Here is an 18,437-nt window from a genome sequence, read left to right as displayed (position 1 = left end):
AAAAATTTAAATTTGCAAATGTAGAATCGTACCATAAAAAAACTTATCTTTTAAAAAAAAAGATAAACAAGATGCCAAGTCCATGCGCCATGTGAAAAAGAATTAAAAAAATTTTAGTTAAAAAAACTGGGCGCGCTGCTAAGTTTCAAAATTACAATGCACCTTAAAGTAACATTAATTAATTTAAACACAACACATATTTTAACTGTAATGAGATTAAAAGAAACAATTTAATTTTAATATTGTTAGAATATTATTTAGCAGCGCTCCCAGTTTTTTTAACTAAAATTTTTTTATTTCTTTTTCACATGGCGCATGGACTTGGCATCTTGTTTATCTTTTTTTTTAAAAGATAAGTTTTTTTATGGTACGATTCTACATTTGCAAATTTAAATTTTTACTGATTCATTATACGACTCTATATATGTCTGCAACTTTAATTTTCCACTGGTACAAGTTTCTACTTTCACTTGGCGCAATTTTTTTTTTATTTCATTACTTTTGTTACGATTGTACATGGGTTTATAATCGATCATTTTTCATACAATTCTATTGTACATGGGTTTGCAATGTAGGATTCTACATAAGTTTGCAATGGATAATTTTTAATACAATTCTACATGGGTTTGCAATGGTTAATTTTTCATAGGATTCTACATGAGTTTGCAATGATTAATTTTTCATAGGATTCTACATAGGTTTGCAATGGGTACGATTCTACATGGGTTTGCAATGGTTAATTTTGCCTAGGATTCTACATGGGTTTGCAATGATTAATTTTTCATAGGATTCTACATGGGTTTGCAATAGGATAGGATTCTACATGGGTTTGCAATGGATAATTTTTGTTAATGGCGTGCCCTTAACTGGTCGCCTTTTTTTACCTTTTTTTAAAGGTGAGTTTTTAGAGATTATATCATTCATTTTTGTATATTTTTATGACCGGAATAGAACAATTATTAAACATGTTTATCTAAACTTCTTTGCTTAAAATGATGTGTACAATCATATCCTAGAATCCTGATCATTCCTCCTAAAGCACCCTATTTATATAAATTTACCCATATGTGTGTGTGTGTGTGTGTGTGTACTAATGTCGAGCATTTTTTATACATTTTCTATTAAATTTAGATAAAAGTTGCAGGATTTCGAAAAAGAAAAAGTTGACACAGACTTTTTCCTAAACGGCGATTTTCAAGGTTATTTAAAGGTCACTTATATTTTCAAAATAGAATTACCTTAATTTTTCTCATATAAATCGATTCCTCGCAATATTTACTATAAAAAGTTGTAAAGGTATAATTTTTACATAATCTTACATAAACTTCGAAATATTACAAATATTTTATTTTATGAAATATTTCAGTTTATGTAAAATTATGTTAACTATCTTTTAAATTATTCACTTTTAGCCATCTTACCCTTACAACCTTTTATAGTGAATATTGCAACAAATTGGTTTATATATATAATATATATATAACATCAGTTATTATTAATTGATGTTTACATTTATTTTTAGACTTACTAGAGCTCAAATGCTCCACATTTTTTGCAAAAACTGTTTATTCTACAGATTTCAAATATGCTTTTAAATGATGATTGAATATTTCCTTTTTTTAATTATTTTTATTATTATTTTTCAATCTCAATCAACTTTTATAACTTTATGCCAGCACGATACAAATACATGTGTCTTTATTTTTTTTATTATTTTCATTATTATTTTTCAATCTCAATCAACTTCTATAACCTTATGCCAGCAGGATACAAATACATGTATGTCTTTATTATTGTATCAACTCTTGTCTTTTCCATGTAACCATGTCTTCATAGTTTGAATTATCCCTTCATCTTCTCAATCTTTCGCAGAGATTTAATTAATTAAATACACTTCACACGAAATAATGTTTGCTAGAAGATATACAGCAAACGATAACTGTAAAAACATGATTACGTGGAAAGAACAAGAGTTGGTACAGTAAAGGCAAGTAAGTAAGTACATGTAATGTATCGTATTGGCATAACGCTATATCCGCGGAGCAGATAATGTGGCTGTAGAGGTAGTCTGCAGTGCAGCTAATGTGGACGTAGATGTTGATTGAGATAATTGTCTAATATAAAATAGAATTTCAAAATTTAGTTTAAAAAGCTGTTGCATATATAAATAAAGTTTATTTTTTCTAAATTTGGAATATGTTTAATTAATTAATTTTTTAAGTCTATGTTTAATAAATTTTTTAAGTCTGTATTCAATAATTTTATTCATTTGATAAATACATGTATGTCTTTATTTTGATATGTTTAATATAATTAGAAATTCATTATTAATTAGATATGTAAACTATAAATTCATATATAATATTTGAAAATATATGTGAATATTTAAATTTTTATCTTCTCCTTCCTCTCCTTCAATCTCTTTAATATCAATATGTGTATGTGTGTACACGCGCGCACATTTGTACGTATTTATTTAATTATTGGATAGTTGAGAGTACTTAATTGATAAAAAATTATGACAATAATAATCCTTGTTTTTTTTTCTTATTATTTACTCAGATTTTTTTGTCTATCTTATAAGATAAACACTTTAGAGATTGAATATTTCAAGTAAACTAATTGTAAGTAAATTTCACATTAATGCATATAGATGTTTAATCATGAATGTACTAAATAAGTACACAAGACGAACAGTGAGTGAGTGAGTGAGAATGAGAGAGTGTGTGTGTGTGCGTGTGTGTGTGAGAAAGAGAGAGAGAGAGAGTTAGCCAACATAACCCCGCACGCTGCCGATCATGAATGTACTAAATAAGTACACAAGACGAACAGTGAGTGAGTGAGTGAGAATGAGAGAGTGTGTGTGTGTGTGCGTGTGTGTGTGAGAAAGAGAGAGAGAGAGAGAGAGAGAGAGAGAGAGAGAGAGTTAGCCAACATAACCCCGCACGCTGCCGATATGGCGGAGCGCCACTATCGCCATCTGTTGTAAAACGTGCGAGATGGACAAAATTACCACTACATGCATCTTGCATGTGTTGTGTACGTGTGATATATGTGTGCGCATGTGTTGTATACGTGTGAATACGTGTAGCACGATACTACTATGTATGCGTGGTCGATGATGATAATGATGATGATAATGATGATGATAATGATGATAATGATGACGGGGACGTTTCTTAATAGAAATTTTTCATATTTCGACTTTGCATTTATATATCTCTGCTTACAAATCACGTAGAGCAGAAATAAAGACACTTTTATTATATAATTCGAACTCAATCTATCGATTAAGTCTAGTATAAACTCGATTGCTTCAGCCATTATTGAGGATTCGAAATATTATAAAGACTCAAATGTCCGACTCGCGTTAAGATACACGGTGTCTCCGCTACGCCCTTAACTGGTCGCGAGACACTACCGTGTCTCTTGATTACTCAATAATAATTTGTAAAAAATAATAATAATATCACGAAGAAAGTATTAGCACTGTATATATTAATTATTTTATTGACTTACTAACTAATTCCCCAGTTTCTTGTTCCATTTTAAGCTATACTGTAGCAAAACTGTGGCGAACTTGCTTTGTCTGTTTGTGCTTCAATATCATATGTAGCCACAGCTTTTATATATTTATATTATGTCGCGCACGCGTCCTGAAAAGTCTAATCGTTTTTAGCTCTTTAGAATTATTACATATACACACGAATACAAATACATTCCTTTGTGGAAATAAAAACACATAATCGAAATATTAAAACATATCTTTCAATTCAATGTCAAAAATTTGTACTTTATTTATAATTTTATCAGTATTCGTTATCTCATACATCGTGGTACAATTATAAATATCCAAAGAAGTAAATATATATGGTGAATATCAAATAAGAAAGAAATCAAAATTTATTGGTTCTGAATAATGTTGTAGCTTAGAAAAAAAAAATATAGATCAATTTAATAAAACTGATGTAACATATTATCGAAAATATGAAGTATAATTCGAAAATCTACAGCAATATTATAATAAAATTAAAATAAATTGAGATAATCACATATTTAAAAATAGTGAAAATATTTGCAACATTTTCACGAATTTTACGATAACACATTTAATATTTATAAAAATGTTGTAAGTCACATATATAATATTTATTCTATAATATATTTAATGTTAAATTTTGACAGAGAATTATTTTTTGGCGTTCAAATGTTTTTTTCAAATAATTTAATAGAAATAATTCAATGATTAACGTTTATGATAACATTTGAAAAAAGTAATTCAATGATTTGCAATTTTGATAAAAGTTTTATACATAAATGTATACGCGTATATACGTACATGTTCACATAAATATGTGTATTATACACATATTAGTATTTATATACATATGTATACATATATTTCCAAAGTTCTAACATAAATTAATCATAGAATATATCAAGCACATATAATGCGAATTAACTGAAATCGACAAAAAATTTACTTTAAACTTTAAAAACTTTATACATAAATGTATACGCGTATATACGTATTATAAATACATATATCATATAAATATATGCATTAGTATTTACATACATATGTATACATATATTTGATTGTGTTATTTCATCGGTTTAACATAAATTAATCATAGAATATATCGAGCTGATATAATGCAAAGTACCTGAAATCGACAAATAAATTGACTTAAAAATTATAAACTAAAATAGTAAGTACATATTCCACTAACTACAAATCTGTTATCAATCGCCATTTCAAAAAATATATCCGATTTGTGTACTTCTAAATTTAAAAGAAGCTAAAAAGAGTATCATTTAACAATTTTTTTAGTAAAACAGCGTAGAAGATCATTGCAAAATTTTAAGCAATTATTAATTATTTACATATATATATATAAATGTTCTGCAATGTATGGTCTGTAAAAGGCGCTTTATAAAAATCAACTCGTATCTTAATCACCAGTTGTAAATTTGCGAGCATTTTCATATATCTAAATTGAATTTAAATTAAATATCAATTTTTTATTATTTAATATATTGTATTGTTGATTAACAAATAAAATAAGAAAAAAGTATAAGTTTTACAATATAAAGTCTACATTTTTAAATAAAAAAATGTTCTTACAAAAATTTAATAAGAAAAACCTAAATATTTCCAAATAATACGCTGTTAAGTTTTTCCAATAAAAAATTCTCGAACATCATATTTTTTAAATATTCAAAACTGGCAATTAAAAATGATGAATAAATTACAAATGTTGAAATTAATTAATGAATTATAACAATTAACATCGTTTGTAATTAAATAAATGTAAATGCAGAGTATAATGTCTTCAAATATTTTCGACACTTATTTTGCATGTCTATAAAAAAAGTTTTCACGATATCTAAGAAATTTAATTATAAACTCGAGATACGATAAAAATAAATATACGTATAACAAGAATCGAAAAAATAATAGTTTCGTAAATGTATTCTTACATATCTAATGTTTACTAACATATGTACACAGTCAAACTTTACTAAGTGTAACAAACTTCTGAAACAGTATGTTGATTATATTTTCAGCAATTAAAAAAACGAAAAATTCGAAATTGTAGTTGTTATTCGTGAAATTTAATAGAAATATTTAATATTTAACAACTTGGAAAAAATTATATTTTGCAATAATTTTAATATGTCTAAAATGATAGTATTTATTCAAATATACTTTCAGTCGTCAACAAAGTAAAAGTTATATCTTAATAATAATAAAAATATTTTTAAGTCAGCTCTTTAATTTTTAAACCACAATATTCCTCTCGACTAAAGAGCCAAACGCGATGTTATTGCGACAGATCGATTATATCAATAAGATTATATCTTAATGTTGAACTTATTTTTATCTATATTGCGTAACTATTTGCTAAAATACATTTTTCATACCGATAGACTTCGAAAATTATAATGTACGCAACTATATTTGAATCTAATTAATCGCGAAACTTGCTATATACAAGAATCACTATACATCAAAATATACTAAATTACCATAGAATAATATTTTTAAAATATATAATAATAACATGAAAAAAATATTACCATATTTGTGTATATCTTTATTACCTGTTCGTTAAATCGGATTAAATTATAATTAAACTCACCAATTTTCTTCCTTAGATTTTTCTGCTCCATTTTAGGCTATACAGTAACAAAACCTTGTCAAACTTGCTTCGGTTGCTTGTGTCTCGATATCATGTAAACGCTGCTTTTATATATTTATATTATTTGACGCACGCGTAAATTATCATTAAATTTATGCGCGAAAAATCAAATCGATTTTAACAAACCGAAATTATAACAAAATACACTCATTCTTAGATAGGTATACACACAAACGGACATTAAAACATATCATTTAATATTAATGCCAAATTTTGCAATTTATTTAAAATTATAGTATATAAACATTCGTTATCTCACACGTCGTGATACAAATATCCAAATAAATAAATAGCATCTATAGACATATATATATATATATATATACATATATGTATATATATGGTGTATGTCAAATAAGAAAGAAGTCGAAATTTATTGGTCCTGAATAATGTTGTAGCTTAGAAATAAGAAAAGAATATAGATCAATTTAATATAACAGATGTAACATATTATCGAAAATATGAAGTATAAATCCAACATCTACAACAATATTATAATAAAAGTAAGATAAATTAAAAATATCACATGTTTAAAATTGATAAAGCAAATTTCGTAAGCTACATATTTGATATACATATATTCTATAATATAATTAATTAAATTTTGACAGAGAATTATTTTTTGGCGTTCAAATGTTGCTTTCACGAAATTTAAAAAAAATAATTCAATAATTAACATTTATGGTAAAGGTAAAAAAAAGTAATTCAATGATTTGCATTTCTATTAAAATTTTATACATAAATGTATACGCGTATATACGTATATATTCACATAAATATATGTATTAATATTTATATACATACGTATACATATATTTGAATGTGTTATTTTATCGGTTTCCAAAATTTTAACATAAATTAATCTTAGAATATATCAGGTAGATATAATGCGAATTAACAAAAATTGACATAAAATTTATTTTAAACTTTAAAAACCTTATACTGAAATGTATAATGTTTATACATATATCATATAAATATATGCATTAGTATTTACATACATATGTATACATATATTTGATTGTGTTATTTTATCGGTTTAACATAAATTAATCATAAAATATATCGAGCTGATATAATGCAAAGTATCTGAAATCGACAAATAAATTCACTTAAAAATTATAAACAAAAATATGTACATTTTCCATCAACTACATATCTGTTACCAATCACCATTTCAAAAAATATATCCGATTTGTGTACTTCTAAATTTAAGAGAAGCTAAAAAAGATATTATTTGACAATTTTTTTAGTAAAACAGCATAACGGATCATTGCAAGATTTTAAGCAATTATTAATTATTTACATATATATATAAATGTTCTGCAATGAATGGTCTGTAAAGAGCGCTTTATAAAAATCAACTCGTATCTTAATCACCAGTTGTAAATTTGCGAGCATTTTCATATATATTAATTGGTTTTAAATTAAAATATCTATTTTTTTATTATTTATTATATTGTATTGCTGATTAACAAATAAAATAAAAAAAAAGTATAAATTTAACAATATAGTGCAAATTTAGACAAAATAATAATAAATTTTTAGTATTTAATTTCAGACAAATTTAGATGTATATGAAATTACTTGTCAATTTGCAATTTCCACGGCAAAAAGATTCCTCATAAGCGATCTTCACAGTCTACATTTTTAAATAAATAAAATGTATATACGAAAATTTAATAACAATTGCCTAAATATTTCCAAATAATACGCTGTAAAGTTTTTCCAATAGAAAATTCTCGAAAATCATATTTTTTAACGCTTCAAAACTGGCTTCCCTTAAATTTGTTATCATAATTATGAAGACTTTCCAATAAACTCCTAGAATGAGCAGTTCGTTTGATAAGATTTGTATCTGTCAACCCAATTCAAGAAACGGGCTTGTCAACTTTATTAAAGACGCCGATATAGAGAATATCTGCGTTCATTTTATCGTAAATTAACCAAAGAAATGGATAATTAATATTCACGTCGATTATAATGTCGTTCGAACAAGGTTCCTGTCCGCTGATCACGGTTACTGCAGCCGCCTTGACGTCCTCCTGCGTGACCTTGACACGAGCACGGTGCACGGCATTGCCGAAGTGCACGCTTTGATCGTCTTCCACGAAGATGTGGTCCAAAGGAATTGCGTCGGGCGTCAATAATTGCTCAACGCCTAATTCCCGCAACAGTGCACGCATATCCAGATACTTTTCAATTTCGAAGGTCGGCGGAATAACGATAGACAGTGGTTTATCTCTTTCTGCACAAGACAGTAATTTCTGAAGTATATCCATTCCCTCGCTTGTTGACAATCTTTCAATCAAGCTAGAAAGGCCAGTGCTCATATCTGTTTTAACCGTGTTGTTTGTGCTTGTTGAAGAAGGTATCAACATATACAGCGACGTATAATGTTCCTTGATGATTAACTCCTTTACGTCCACCTGCAATTCATCACTGGAAACTAAAAAGAACATCCATATATTATTTTACATTTTAAAGAATTAGAAATTATTTGCGTAAACATATATCATGCCTTAGTTATAAAGAAGTGTAAAAAAAATAAATGGCAATATAATGCGATAAATAAATTAATTTATTCTTAACATATTTAAACACTTATTAACAATATTTATACTTAAAATCAATGCATAATTTTTATTTGGGCCTTTTATAAAGAAATAAGTAATAAGATGATGAATTATACTTTGTTTAAGATTAATTTTCATAATTTACTAAATTTTCTAAAATTTACCGACATGTAAAAAGCTATGTAAGATATTGCAAAAAATATATATACTCACATGTTTTAAAATTTAAATAAGAAGAAGTCGATTGAGAGACGATTAGATTTCGACCATGGAAATAAAATGCGTTTGCCAAAAAAATATCCATACCTTCTGTTTTTACTTTCAAGTTCACCAATTTACGAAAGAAACTCTTTAGCAGCAATTGCAAAGATTCATTGAGCTCTCTATTTGTATCCTGAATATTATTATTGCTTTTAAATCCGAATCCAGCATTGTACAGTCGTCTCATTGTTTTAAAGTCTTTACAAAGTTTTTTGTTTAAAAATATACATTGATTTTGAATTACATAATGATAAGGCATATAAGAGGTAGCATCCTAGAACATTAAAGAAATTGTTTAGGAGACCCGTATTTATTCTTAAATATAAAATTTGTATCACTTTCTTAAAATGTTTGTTTCACATGTTTATTTAAATAAACTAAATCCTTATATCATATTTTAAAATTGCATCAATTCACTTCATTCAAATTAGTCTACATAGAAAAGAGTCACAATTTAATATTTCGACATTTTTATTATAATATTTTTGACTAATATTATTATTGAAATGGGCGTCAAAACTATTTACCTTATAGCGTGCAGGCCGGTTTGCGGGGTATTTATCAAAATTAATAATTTTTAGCAACTCAAACTTCGAAACATTCGGTAAATAAAGAATATCTCTTAAACGCTGTTCCATTTCACCACTTGAAATCATATAAGCAGAGTAAAGTCCGTGATATATCTTATATGGACTAAAAACAAAATTTTCCTTTGGCTTGATCGACGCATATTTATGCAGACTTGTCACCGCAAACTTGAACATCGCGTCTGATATTACAGAATCTGACGAATAAAAAAAAATATAAAGAAAGACCAAAAGAAATTTATAGATGGGATATGTTAGAATTAACAATGATGATCAAATTACAAATGTTGTAATTAATAAATAAGTTATAACAATTTACAAAATTTGTAATTAAATAAATGAAAATACAGAGTACGTAACGTCTTCAAATCTTTTCGTCACTTTTTTGCATGTCTATAAACAGAAATTTTTAACATCTAAAAAATTTAACATTAAATTCGTAATACGATAAAATAAAAAGTATGCGTACATAGAATGATAATCGAAAAAGAGTTAGTTTTGAGGGGTAAATGTATTCTTACATATTTTATGTTTACTAATATGTCCATAATTAAACTATACAAATTATATTAATTAACAAACTCGTTGAAAAGTTTGTTGATTATATTTCCAGAAATTAAAATATACACAAAATTCGAAATTGGTCAATAATTATAATTATTGACATTTATAAACATCAGACATTTATTCAAATATAAATTTAATCATCTGCGTAGTGAAAAAGTTGTACCTTAATATTGAATTTATTACGTGTATATTGTGTAATTTTGAAACCATTCGCTAAAATACGTTATTAATACCGAGGTATTTAGAAATTTGTAATGTTCGCGATTCTACTCAAATAAAAAAAATCGCGAGATTTGCTATATGTATATATGTTATCATTATCATATCAAGGGCACTTTGTGAAAATCAACTCGTATCGTAATCTCCGGAGTTATAAATTTGCGAGCATTCTCATATCTTTAAATCCCGTTTTAAATTCACAAACTAATTTTTTAATTACTTATGACATTGTATTGCCGATTATTTAAAAAATTTAAAAAAAGTATAAAATTGCCCATATGGTGCAGCTTAGAACAAAGTAATAATAAATTTTTATTATTTTAATTTCAGACAAAATTTGGATATACCATATATGAAATTACTCGTCAATTTGCAATTTTGACGGGAAAAAATTTCTCAAAAGCGATCTTCACAGTCCACATGTTTAAATAAAATAAATGTATTTACGAAAATTTAATAACAATCGCCTAAGAATTTCCATATAATATTCGCTGTAAAGTTTTTCCAACAAAAAATTCTCCAAAATCAATATACTCACCTATATCAAATTCAAGATCCAAAAAAGTCAGACTTGATGCATCAGTCAATCCACTTGTTGATTGAGAGACGATTTGATTTTGACCTTTGAAATTATGTATTTTTGAAAGCTTCGAAACTGGCTTCCCTTAAATTTGTTATCATAAATATAAAGACTTTTAAATAAACTCTTAGAACGAGCAAATCATTTGATGGATTTAATTTGTACCTGTCAATTTCGTTTGAGAAACGTGCTTGTCGAATTCATTAAAAACGCCGAAATAAAGAATATCTGCGTACATTTTGTCGTAAATAAACCAAAGAAATGGATACTTGATATGCATGTCGGTTATAATATCGTTCGAACTGGGTTCCTGTCCGCTGATCACGGTTACTGCAGCCGCCTCGACGTCCTCTTGCGTGACCTTGACACGAGCACGGTGCACGGCATTGCCGAAGTGCGCGCTTTGATCGTCTTCCACGAAGATGTGGTCTAAAGGAATCGCGTCGGGCGTCAATAATTGCTCGACGCCTAGTTCCCGCAACAGAACTTGCATATCTAAATTTTTTTCAATTTCAAAGGTCGGCCAAGTAGCGGAAGGTAGTGATCCACGTGTTTCTACACAAAACAGCAATTTCCGAAGTATACGCATTCCTTCGCTGGTTGACAATCTTGTAATCAAGCTGGAAAGGCTAGTGCTGCTCGTATCAGTTTTAACCCTCTCGTTTGTGGTTGATGAAAAAGGTGTCAATATATACAGCGAAGCGAAATGTTCTTTGATGATTAACTATTTTACGTTTATCTGTAATTCATCACTGGAAACTAAAAGAAACATCCATATATTATTTTACATTTTCAAGAATTAGAAATTAATTACGTAAACATATATTATGACTTAATTATGAAAAAATTAAAATAAAATAAATGGCAATAAAGCGCGATAAATTAATTAATTTTATAGTATATTCAAACACTTATGAACAATTTTTATTCGAGTACTTAATATTAATACATAATTATTAATTGCGCTTTTTCATTGATATTCGTATACCAACAATATATCTTATTTGATATATTACGCTGCAACAAATTCGTCATAATGGCTGCCGAGCACCCAACATTATAAATGTATATTCTCGTCATATTTTAAAAACTTATATAATCATTAGAAAAGCCCTTTCTAATGTTTAAAAAAACTTCTGTTTGTGATGGTGGAAAAATGGTGACTCTTTTTTAACATATAATATTGTTTTGTCATCATTTTATTGATGAAATAAATGAAGCAGTGTTTTTTACGTAATAAATTAAATAGACGAATTATGATTGGATTAAATTTAATTTAATTTAAAAAATTTAATTAAAATTTGTGTAAGATTGTGTGAAAAATATATATGCTTACACGTTTTAAAACTTAGATCAGAAGACGTATTCGATAGTAATCGGGCGAAATCGAGACTTATCTCATTACTTGTCGGTTGTGGGTTTAATCGATATTGACCGTGGAAATTATGTACGTTCATCAAAATAATGTCCACACTTTTTCTTTTTATTTTCAATTTCAACGGTTTATGATTGTAATCCTTTGTCAGTTTTTTTAAAATTATATTGATTTCTCTATTAATATCTTGGATATCATTGCTCTCATTAGATGTGAATCCACGATTGTACAGTTTTCTTATTTCTTCGATGTTTTTACGAAGTAATGTGTTTAAAAAAATACATTTATTGTCAATCGCGTACAGTTGAGACTGATTAGAGGCAGCATCCTAGAACATTAAGAGAAATTTTTAAAAAATTTCTATGCATTCTTTACAAAAAAATTTATATCATTTCTTTAAAATGTTTGTTTCGCACGTTCATTCACATAAGAATTAAATTTTCATATATTTTAAAATCGCATCAAGTTACTTTGTTTAAATTAATTTACATAAAAAATAGTGAAAATTAAAATTTCGATAAGCAAGGTCTTTATATTAAAAAATCGTCTATTTTAAGAATGCACAATGATATATGTGTTTTACCAAAGATTCAAAACCGTATTTCGTTTGGACGTTTTTCTATTATAGCTTTTACTGCTCAATATATTTTTTGGAGTTGCCAAGTTTATATTTAATTCCTATCATTACATGTTATGTAATACAACGCAGACTTAAAATTAATTTTTTTTATTAATATATCCATTATTTAATATTATTAAAAGAGCGTCAAAACTATTTACCTCATCTTGTGCGGGCTGTTTTGTAGAGTATTTATGATGTATTGCAGAGTATTTATCAAATTTAATGATTCTCATCAACTCATACTTCGAGACATTCGGTAAATAAAGAATGTTCTTTAAACGCTGTTCAATATCACCACTGGAGATAAGGTAAGCCGAGAAAAGTTCCTGATATATGCTGTACGGACTAAAAACAAAATCTTCCTGTGACTTGATTGTCGCATATTTATGCAGACTTGTCAGGGCGAACTGGAAAATCGCATCCGATATAGCAGAATCTGGCAAATAGATATGAAGAAAAACCAAGAGAAATTAACGAAAGGGATATGTTAAAAATAAAAATTCTGAATAATTTACAAATGTTAAAATTCATATATATGTTATAGAAATTTACGAAATGTGTAACTAAATAAATGAAAATACAGAGCATACAAGGTCTTCAAATTTTTTGACACTTACTTTTCATGTTTATAAGTAGAAATTTTTAACATTTAAATAATTTAATTCTTAATATGAAGGACGAGAAAATAAAAAGTATATGTACATATAATGATAATCGAAAAAAGAAATAGTTTGGTGGAGTAAATGTATTTTTACATATCTAATGTTTACTAACATGTCCATAGCCAAATTTTGCAAAATATATAACAATCTTTTTGAAGAGTATGTTGATTATATTTTCATTAATTAAAATATACACACAATTCAAAATAGGTTAGTAATTAATGATATATATATATATATATATATCTAAGTATTTAACATTTGATAAAAAATAAATTAGATTATTTGCGAAGTAAATATTGTATCTTAATAATTAACCTATTATACGTATATTGTGAAACTGCGAAACTATTTGCTAAAGTTTAATATTAATACCGACAGATTTCGAAATATATAATGTGCGCAATTCTACTTGTTTCAAAAAATCGCGAAATTTGCAATATAATAATAATCATTGCATCGAAATATAAATTTAAATTACTCAATAATAATTTTTTAAAAACAACTATATTATCACGAAATAAATGTATTAGCACTGTATATATTAATAATTTGTTTGTGAAAACGGAAATCAAAATTGTTTTATATTATAAAAGATATTTATTCTTACTAATAAGAGTTTTCTCAACTTTCTGCTCCATTTTAGGCTATACTGTGAGAAAATCCTGGCGAACTTGCTTTGACTTTTGTCTCAATATCATGTAGCCGCAGATTATATATATGGTATATATGGTATATGTATTTATATTATGTCGCGCACGCGTAAATTGTCTTTGGATGTATTTAAGAAATCTAATCGTTTTTGACTATTCAAAATCATTACATGTACATACGAATACAAATAACACACTCACCTGTGGAAATAAATACACATAACTAAAATATTAAACGCAAAAAAACGCACGTGCTTAGTTAGGTTTATTTTTATAACTTTTTATAATTTCTTTGTCGTCTGTATTTATATAAAATATTAAATCATATTACTTGATATAATGTCAAAAATGTAAATTATTTATAATTTTATTAGTATTTGATAGGTGTTTGATACACGCTGCAATTATATTAGACGTATCGAACATTAGATCTCGATATAACTATTATCGATTGTACTATCGATATGGATGTAACGTCCATTTTTGTTCTTCCTTCCTTTGTGTCTTTTCTATTATTACGCATAGCCGTAAGCATTCATTAAAGTACAACATATATGTATTAAGTCATTGCGTTATTCATATACACCTATCCTTTGAGTTATATAGATAAAGGTAAAAGGTGTATTTTCTGCTAACAAGGTTATGGGCCCAGGACGGGTAAATAAGTAAATAATCACATTAGTCGAGAGAAAAGTAAAAATAATCAAACTCTTAGTGGAAGGTTCTCGATCGAGGCAAATAAAACACACATTCAGAATGTCCTCGTTATCACAGATTGTTGATCGCATTGACAAATTAAATGGTGCAAATTATCGGTCATGGAAATTTAACATGAAGATGACCCTGGTACAAAGAGAGTTGTGGCAGCATGTAACCGGCGAAGCCGCCTTGCCGGACGGCCACACGCAAGAAGATGGAGAACGTTTCCGGAATAAAGAAAATAAAGCTTTGGCGACAATTGCTCTCGGTGTCGAACCTGAACATCAAATACATATCCTGGACTGTAACAAGGCATCTGATGCATGGGAGGCATTACAAAGAATTTTTGAACCGAAATCTCGTGCAAGGATTCTACAACTAAAGAAGCAGATGTTGTCTATAAAACTGGAATCGACCGAGACGATGAATTCATATTTGGCAAGACTGAAGACATGTAGTGACAGTCTCAAAGAGGTAGGATATGAATTTAGAGATGATGATTTAGCATACGCTATGTTATCAGGTCTTCCGGATACATATGATGGAATAGTAATGGCGCTTGCAAATTTGGATGACGAAAAATTTAAATCGACCGAAATCAAAGAAATACTTATGAACGAATATGAACGTCGAGCACTGAAGGAAGGAGGACAGCCTGAGGAACCATCAAAAGAGGCATACCATCAAACAACTAGCAAGGAAACTAGTAAAGAAGAAAAAAGAAGGTGCTTTAGATGTAATAAAATAGGGCATTTAGCAAATAGTTGTAATGCAAAATTGTTTAATGCGAAAGGAACTAAAAAGCGTTACGGATCAAATACACATAAAAATAGTAATGTGTTATTATTAGAGTTAAATAATACTCAGCTAGATGATGCATGGTTGATAGATAGTGGAGCAACCCACCACGTATGTAAACATAGAGAATGGTTCGATAAATATAAAACAATAGCTAACAAAATAATTTATTCAGCAGACAGTAAAAATAGTGATACTCTGAAAGCTGTAGGTGTAGGTAATATAAAAATACGAACCTTTGTTGGTAATAAAAAATTCGATTTAACGCTACTAAATGTATATCACGTTCCAAATGTAAGACGTAACTTATTGTCAGTTTCTCAAATAGAAAAAAGATACAAAAGACTATTGATAGATAACGGAAAACTTAAGATTCAAGATAAAGAAAATAATATGATAGTGGGGGAAGCTCTATGCGAAAATGGTTTATATATTGTCAAAGCAAAAGTCATGAATGATATAAATAATGTGACTAAAAGCGAAGCGCATGTTACGTATACTAATAAGTTAACAGATTCTGTTAAGTGGCATCAAAGATTTTGTCATGTGAACATGAAAACTATTCATGAGCTATCAAAAGGAAATTTGGTTAGAGGTCTAGACAACGTAAATATAAATATAAACGATGCGCATTGTAGTAGTTGTAGCATTGCAAAATCAACAAAAGCACCTTGTAAAGAAGTAAGTCATAGACAAACAAAAAATGTATTAGAGCTCATTCATTCAGACTTATGTGGCCCTATGCCAATAAAATCAATTGGTGGAGCAAAATATTTTTTAACATTCACTGATGATTATTCCAGAAAAGCGACAGTATATTGCTTACAAACTAAGGATGAAGTAGTTGAATATATTCGTAAATATGTAGCTAGGGTAGAAAGAGAAACGGATAGAAAAATAAAAAGATTTAGAAGTGATAATGGATTAGAATATTGTAATAAGATTCTTGAACAAATGTTTGATGAAATGGGTATAAAACATGAACGAACAAATGTATATACACCACAAATGAATGGTGTTGCTGAACGATTCAATAGAACGTTATTAGATTTAGTACGAGCGATGCTTATAAATGCTGCATTACCTGAAAGATTTTGGGCCGAGGCCGTGGTAACCGCGTGTTATATTAAAAACAGAGTCATACATTCATTTGTTAATGATATTCCCGAAAGGATTTGGACAGGGAATAAACCAAGCGTGAAACACTTAAAAGTATATGGTTGCTTAGCCTATGCACATATAAATAAACAAGGTAGAAACAAGCTTAGTTCTAGAGGAAAAGAATGTATACTAATTGGCTATTCTAATCAAACAAAAGGATATAGACTGTGGGATCCAATTAAATGTGACGTAATACAAACAAAACATATAGAGTTCATTGAAAACGTTTGTGGGTATGAGCATATTTATAGTAAAAAGACATTGGAAACTCCGTTTACTAACACCGATAATGTAAATACTGTAGATGAAGATAAAGAATCAGTAACTAGTGAAACACAGGAAGAAAACGCGAATAAAAATACAGAATTTGTTAATTCGCATGAAACAATATCCGAAACAAAACGTAAAGTAGGTAGACCGAAGAAGGTAATTAAAAATCCTTGGGGTCGTGCAGGGAAACCTAAAAACGTAGAATTCAATTTAACAGAAATAATTGAACCGATAACATATGAAGAGGCGGAAATGTCACCACAATCGGAAGAATGGAAGTTAGCAATGGATGAAGAGTTAACAAGTTTGAATAATAGAAATACTTGGGAAATATTAAATAAACCTGAAAATGTTAATTGTATTGGAAGCAAATGGGTTTATAAAGTTAAAACAGATTCAACAGGAAAAATAGCAAGATATAAAGCTAGAGTAGTTGCACAGGGTTTTTCGCAAAAGAAAGACATTGATTATTCAGAATCATATGCACCCGTCGCAAATATTTCATTAATTAAATTATTAATATCTATGTCAGTATTACATGATTGGAAAATACATCATTTAGATGTGAAATGTGCATATCTCTACGGAAATCTTAAGGAAGAAATTTATATGAAATTGCCACCAGGACATAAAGACTATGAAATGAAAGTAGCAAAACTTTTAAGACCAATATACGGTTTGAAACAAGTAGGGCATAACTGGAATAATGCAATTAATGAATTCTTAATAAAACACGGATTTAAAAGATTGCAAGCAAGCAATTGCGTTTACGTTTATGATAATAATCTTATTCTTACATTGTACGTAGATGATATTATATTATTTGCTCCATCAATTGACAAAGTAAATGAAATTAAATCATTACTTGCGTCTAAATACGAAATAAGAGACTTAGGTAGAGCATCATACTTATTAGGTATAACTATTGAATACGAAGAAAATAAAATAAGACTATCGCAAGCGTTATATATAAACAAATTGTTAAGCGATTATGGAATGAATGATAGTAAAACATGTAAAACACCGATTGAACCAGGGATAAAATTATCGAAATGTGACGGTCCACAGAGCGATATTGAAAGGAGCGAAATGAATAATATCCCATATAAACAATTAATTGGTTCATTAATGTATGTAGCGTTAACAACACGGCCAGATATATTATATGCAGTAACGAAATTATCACAATTTAGTTCTAACC

The sequence above is a fragment of the Nylanderia fulva genome, unplaced genomic scaffold (genome assembly GCF_048542155.1).
Source record: "Nylanderia fulva isolate GAGA-0341 unplaced genomic scaffold, ASM4854215v1 Scaffold94, whole genome shotgun sequence".
Classification (NCBI taxonomy): domain Eukaryota; kingdom Metazoa; phylum Arthropoda; class Insecta; order Hymenoptera; family Formicidae; genus Nylanderia; species Nylanderia fulva.
Note: the sequence above shows the minus strand (reverse complement) of the source record.